Below are 7,042 nucleotides of genomic sequence, written 5' to 3' on the forward strand. Positions count from 1 at the left end.
CCCGTTAACAGCCCCGACCAATGGGGATTTTCCACGTGTAAAATCATCATTGGCTAGAGGAAACACGTGTTGGCTCATCTTGGGACAAATGTCATCCACTCACTGGACAGAAGGCGCCTATGATACGTCGACACGTGGCACGGCCCAACAAGTTTAAATGGGCCGACCAAACTAAAGGCCCACAAGATTTTGCGGACCATAATGGGTCTGCCCAGCTAAAGGCCCACGAGATTTTGTGGACCATAATGGGCTGGCCCAGCTAAAGGCCCACAAGATTTCACGAGCCATAATGGGCCGGCCCAGGTAAGGGCCCACAAGATTTTCGTGTGCCATAATAGGCCGGTCCAAGTAAAGGCCCACAAAATTCTTGCGGATCATAATGGGCCGGCCCAGCTAAAGGCCCATCAGATTTCGCCGACATTAATGGGCCAGCCCAGCTATAGGCCACAAGATTTTGAGGACCCTAGTAGGCCGGCCCTTTAACTGGCTGCCATGTTTTGGGCCAAATGCCGGCCCATATTTGATCCGGTCTATTAATGGTCTGCCACGCTCCGGGCCTAATAGTGGCCCATATGAGATCCGACCCGTTAAAAGCCTACCATGTTCTGGGCCAAATTACGACCCAGATCAGGTTCGGCCCTTTAAGAGGTTTTGGGCCTAATTATGGCCCATATCAGATTCAGCCCGTCAATTGGACACTATGCTTTTAGGCCCACTTAGTAATTCGGCCTGATATTAGTTTTGGCCTGTTAAGGGCCCGTTTAACATTTTGGCCCTATATTAATTTCAGCCTGTTAAAAGCCCGTCATATAGTTGGGCCTAACTACGGCCCGGTTTGCATCCGGCCTGCTCGCAGCCGATATCTGATTGGGCCAAATAAGGACTGAGACAATTTTTCGACATGTTAAAAGCCCGTGATTTGATTCGCACAATCATGGGCCCGGGTTCATTTCGGGTTGCTGCCGGCCCGTGAGCTGATCAGCACGTTTCAGGCCCAACCTACATCGTGATTGCATGACTGCCCGATTATGTACCGTAATTTTACGGTTTGGCCGGTTTACTGCGAAGACAGGATATATATACAGTAAAATAACTGCAACATCGTGAATAAGAAAAAACCTATACTATATAATAAAGAAATTATGGCATATTACATCCACCGGGCATCAAAGTTCGCCACTATGATAATAAAGCACAAGCAGACAGCAGATTACATACACTGGGCATCAAAGATCACCACTAGTGCAAATAAACATGCCGACAAAATAATATACAAAACCGACAACACTTCAATAGAGTTCAAGAAAGGTTAGCCCTACTGGGGAGCTGCAGCGCAAGCAGCTGAGCAAGATGATGAGACTGCGCTTGTTCAACACTTATATCTTCCTCACTTTGAAAGATAAACAAGCAGGCAGATGACAGGTTTTGCACATAAAAGTATCAGTGCTGACAATTCATCACATTTCTTACTGATGAATAAAGTGACACAGTTTAAATTTGCATTAACACAATATGGTATTGTTCAGGTCAAGACATGGCAGGAAATGACATTGTGAAGGAGTTGGCAGCTTCACGACACCACCGGATTACAGATCAAGAACTCATAAGTATCAATGGTTAGTGTGCTGTCAATTTATACCATTTCAGATTGGCAAATAAAGAGACGGTTTAAATAATAGTAGAATGATATGACATTGTTCATAGTTAGGACATTGCAGAATATGACATTGTGCTGTAGTGGGTAGGTTCACCACACCACTGGATTACGGATGAAGAACAGAAGCATACATGCAGTGCAAAAGAAGATCACTTGCTCTGTATAGTTTAATTTACATGGTATGAAGAAGGAAGTTGGTTGTACAACTGAAAACTTAAATTGAGAAAGGACAAACTTTTGTTTATGAACTACATAATAAACTTTAAACAAGCAATTTGATGCAAACACCAAAAATAAACAGCTGTTGCAGTCATGCCTAACCAAATATATACAACAAAGTTTGAAGGCTTGAGATGGACAAACTTACATTATTGGTGAAGACAGGCTCTATAAAGGCCTTGTCCATGCTGATGGGGGTGCAATTCAAGAAGTTTACCACAGAATCTTCTTCAAAAGCATTGCCTTTATTCTACATTTTGTTAAGAGTAAATATAGATGTGATAATATACGAAAAATGGAGAATATTTAAGATAAGATGAAGAGTGATGCTACATAACCAAGTAGCTATAAATGTAAGTGCAGCGATACAGGCAAAAGGTACAGCCAAGAGCAATGCACAGCTAAACTTCTTCAGTACCAACCTTATGGTAAGAGTAAATATAGATCTGATGTGTAGAAAATGGAGGGCAAAGGAAAATAAGCTACAGAGTGATGGTACATGAACAACTACCTGTAATTATAAGTACACTGACACTACACCACAACACTTGATTGGGGGCAGTTAACTGCCAGGAGAAAAACCTATCTAAGGGCAAACTATCTGCCGGGACATTAGTTTCTGCCGCTAAAATCACATTAGGGCATATGAACTGCCGGGAGAACTTGAGCAACAACGGCGCTGTAACTGCCGGTACATTTTACGGCCCAAAAACTGCCGGGAGAACTAAATTTCGGCCCATAGTCTGCCGGAGACCACCTTTGCCGTGAGACCCAAAAGTAGGCCCTAAGCGCGCGCCAACGAGAAAAAAAGAGCGCGCGACTTTGGCGGAATTTTAGGCCCAAGAAGAAATAGACGCGCCAGCCCTCCTGTAGTCCTGCTCCACCAGACCGCATAACCCTAGAAAAAATAAAAGATCAGACTGCATCTCCGCCCCCAAATCCACACGCAATCCCCTCCACCAGACCGCCGCCGCCACTAAACCTTCCCACCGCCGCCGCGCACTGCCGCCCCCAAATCTTCCCACTGCCGTCGCGCGCTGCCGCCCCCAAAGCTTCCCACCACCGCCGCACGGCCGCCTTCCACTCAGTCCACCGCTGGCATAGCCCCTCACCACCGCAACCCCTCTGTCGCCCACAAATCGAGACCCTCCACAGGACTGCAAGGCCTCCGCCCCCAACCATCCTACCACCGACGGCAGCTCTCCAACCGAGAACTTCCGCCGTCGCCCTCCATCACGGCAGCCCCTCCGCCGCCCCCAACAACTAACCCACTGCTGCCGACCACTACTGTCCACTACTGTCGTCGCCTCACTCCATAGCGGCACTGCCGAGCACCCGATTGACACAGAGCAGCACCGTCGTTGCCGAGCCACCCCACCGGCGGCCACCATCCTCGCCACCAACCTACTCATGCACTTACTCCTCGAGCAGGCCTCCCCAAAAGCTTCACCAAGCACCAAGCCGCGGGTCCGCCTCCTCCACACGCACCCCCGAAGCAGCAGGCCGTCGACCCTCTCCTCAACATCCTTTCTATGGACTTCACTATCTCCTATACTTCATTTGACAGGTGAGATGTTGTAATTTTTGTGCCCTTTTTTTGTTCTGAATGTGCCCTCCTGTACTTCAGCACTAAACTATTCCGGCAGTTAGAACAAATCAACAGTTTGTAATTGCTTTGATATGATAACGGCGAAAAAACCATGAACCAGACAGGTTTGAAGGTTGTTTGGTTGTCTAAAAACAATAACTACTACTGTTAGTAGCCCTTTAGATCAAAGGACATGTACTGTTGGTGATTAACAAGTGCATACCGTAATTAAATTGGTTGACACCTGACTGTTTAGTTGAGCTTTGGAGGTCATTTTAATTTGAGATGAAACAAAGCTAATTATTTTAAGTGTTTGTTTGTTTAGTTGATGCACCTACTACCATCTTTGTTTGTGTTTTGTGAAATACCATATGTGGGCAGAATAGGTGCTATGCTTTTATGATATAGATGATGACATTCTTACTGCTATTTTGGTTATTGTATTTTCTGAAATGACATGTTTCAGTTAATTATATTCTGTTGTGTGATGACATTCCTTCTCCGTATTGTATTTCTTGTTGCCTATACTAGATACGGACGATATGCATTTTTTTTACTAGATTTTTTTCCTTAATAGAAGTATTCTTTCTTTCTCATGTTAGGCAATCTTAGTGAAATTGGTCAAGAATGGATAAGAGTGGGATGGGGATTACGATGAGATGCTCAATCTTAGTGACCATGATGAGGTTCAACCTGATGATGTTCAAGAGGAGATCGACCTAGATGATTACGATGAGATGCTCGAGTTCTTAGGTCCCAAACGACTAGAGATGTTGATGACATGCCAAGTGACGGCATTGAAGAGCATGAAGGTGTCTATGTATATAGACTGTTAGTTAAATGGATGATAGCCAAGTAACTATTTTCCATGTTTAGACCATGAGTTGGATCAAGAAACGAAGGGGAAGAAGGAAAAAAAGCACTAGAATGCACAATGTGTATGATTTCTGGTATAACTTGCCCCTTTATCTCTTGATGACTTGTAGTATAACTTTCCCCTTTATCTAATACATCACCCTTACACTCTCCATTTACAGTTGCTTGAAAGCAGATGTACTATGTTGTGGATGACAAACTGAAGTATTGGCTAATGGGAAGCGATGTGATGTATCGCATGGCCATACAAGCATGTGAGGTTTTGTTCTTATGATTGAACTTAACAATTACTATCATGGTTGATTGCTTAAGAAGCTTTCGTTTCTATGTATGCAGTTGGAAGTGGAAAAGTCCATGACGAAAGCAGGAATGCGACCACAAGCAAGCTGAGGTAATATGCATGTTTCTTTGAGATCGAATCTTATTCTAGCATGCTAGCTGGGTCGTTGAGGTAGAGTGGTAGGCGACATAATCATATTTTGTTTTTATGTTTGTATGTTTCCAAGAAATTTCATGCACTCGACTCTGTACAGTACTGAAGTTTACAAAATAAAAATATTTCATAGAGTAACTACTGTGTTGAAATCTTTTACGTCATTCCTGGAGACTCAGTACAAATGTTTATCTTAGTAAAAAAGGAAAGATTCAAACTGAGCATGTTTTGCCTATTTGAACATGAAAGATTTTTGACTGTGAGTTAGAACTCAGTGTTAAACTCTACTATACAGTACAGAATTTCAGACTTGTTTTGGCGTATAAAACTGATCCTCATACCAGTTTTGGCTTGCTAGTCTGCTAGAGGGTATATTCTCTTCAATGAACTCTATTAAAAACAAGCTAAGATGCATGAGATAGACAGAGAAATCTGTAACCAATGGTTATTTCATGAGTTTCTTTTTTCCTATGATATAGAGAAACCAATAACCAATGGCCTGCCCCTGCCTATTTGTACAGAGGGTTGCCTATTTGTACTACTGTACGATGTATAGTACAGAGTTTTGCCTACTTGTATACTACTATGCTGTTTATAGTACAGACTTTTGCCTATTTGTACACAGTTTTAACTATTTGTTCAATATAGTACTGTATAGAGTTTTGCCTATTTGTTGAGTTTAACTCGGTGCAAAAAAAGATTCGAACTCAGAGTACTACATTAACTCCAGAGATACATCTTTAACTCAGGTTTAGTCATAGCTTTCACTAGTAAGTTGTATTTTTTTAGACTAAGCAGCTTTTGCAAGTTCATTGTACAGCTTTTTGTTTTGCTTATTTGCACATGAAGATTTGTTTATGTGTACTTCAAACAAATCTTTCTTGATCTATTGATGTAACCTTGCTTGATGTGATGATGAGATGCTGCAAATTTAGAAGAGTTTTATTTATGCCGACGAGTTAAAAACTGAAGCATGTCAAAATCTTTAATGTGCTAATTTAAAATCTGAAACAAGAGCTCCATTTTGAGTTTTCTGTTTGTTGCATATTTCCCTACAGAGTTGATGGAGCTTTCGAAGATCTTCAATCTGCTGAAGAGTTGGGATATTTGGAAGATCTTCAAGCTAGTGAAGATTTGGTAGACCTATAATTAAGTTCGTAGAGTGATTATGACACTTGCTCTGCTCATTTTGCTGGTTGTTAAGCCAGTATATGCTCATTTTGCTTGTGTGACACACCCTAGAAACATATGTACTCCTTTTGTGGCAACATTTAGAAACATGATGTATTGTACCTTTTGTGGCGCGACCAACTTATACATATGGTTGTTATGTTAATTTATCGAATCAGCTTTAAGGTTCTGGGTGAGGGCTACATTCTACTCTGATTGAAGTGTATGGATGAGACATGTTACTTTGAGTGAAATGTGTGTATAAATCGTGTGGTATGTACTGATGGTTTGAACAGAATGAATGGATATTACATAAGGGATGCCTAAAAAAATAGGAAGTGAAATCTATGTGCTGGCGTAAGAACTGCCAGGAAAATGAGCTTCTGCAGGCAGCAAGACTGCCGATAATTGATGTTACACGTGCCTTGACCAATCTGTCGGGAGAAAGTGGACTGCCGGCATAGATGGGCACCGGCAATGCAACTGCCGGGAAAAAATTATCTGTCGGGAGAAGTAATCCCCGGCAGCCGTTCTCGTGGCGGTTCTATCTGCTGGGAGAAAACCTGTCCCGGCAGTTTGTCTGCCCTATAAAGTGCTTTCTCCCGGCAGTTTTTTTGTCCCTACATCAGTGTTGTGGTGTAGTGTGATAAAGGACAGTATGTACTTACAAGAATAATGCAGAGCTAAAAAAACATTGGCATTGGATATATTCTACACTAATGTAACCATTCATAAAGATTAGATAATTTGGAGTGAACAATTGATAAGAAAGCTATCATGCATACTGCTGTCACATAATGAACCAGGTATGTATGCAAGTACAGTGATATAGGACAACAGGTACTAACAAGAGCAAAGCAGCGGGTAGCATATTTGCGATATCTTGTCGTTCTTGTCAAACCGGAATTCTTTTTCGAGCAGATTTCCTGCAAAAAAGATCCGTAAGGCACATGTGAAAAATTAGAAGTTCAAATTTTCATGTGATTTCATAGATAGTACCTCATCCTGGGAACGAGACCAGTGCATAAAAAGGTTTTTCCATTCAATGTCTTCTAAATTTAGCACATGAGACTTCACCGGAAATTCATTTATAGACTTG

General features: G+C 42.2%; 1 long non-coding RNA gene across 1 annotated transcript; it reads left to right on the plus strand.

Annotated features, from left to right (window-relative positions):
* The first annotated feature begins 4,059 nt into the window (after positions 1–4,059).
* Positions 4,060–4,586, plus strand: LOC125541445. Its single transcript, XR_007297530.1, has 3 exons — positions 4,060–4,276; positions 4,341–4,414; positions 4,516–4,586. It is a non-coding gene; the product is annotated as an uncharacterized LOC125541445 (long non-coding RNA).
* The last annotated feature ends 2,456 nt before the right edge of the window (positions 4,587–7,042 follow it).

The sequence above is a fragment of the Triticum urartu genome, chromosome 2, assembly GCF_003073215.2.
Source record: "Triticum urartu cultivar G1812 chromosome 2, Tu2.1, whole genome shotgun sequence".
NCBI lineage: Eukaryota > Viridiplantae > Streptophyta > Magnoliopsida > Poales > Poaceae > Triticum > Triticum urartu.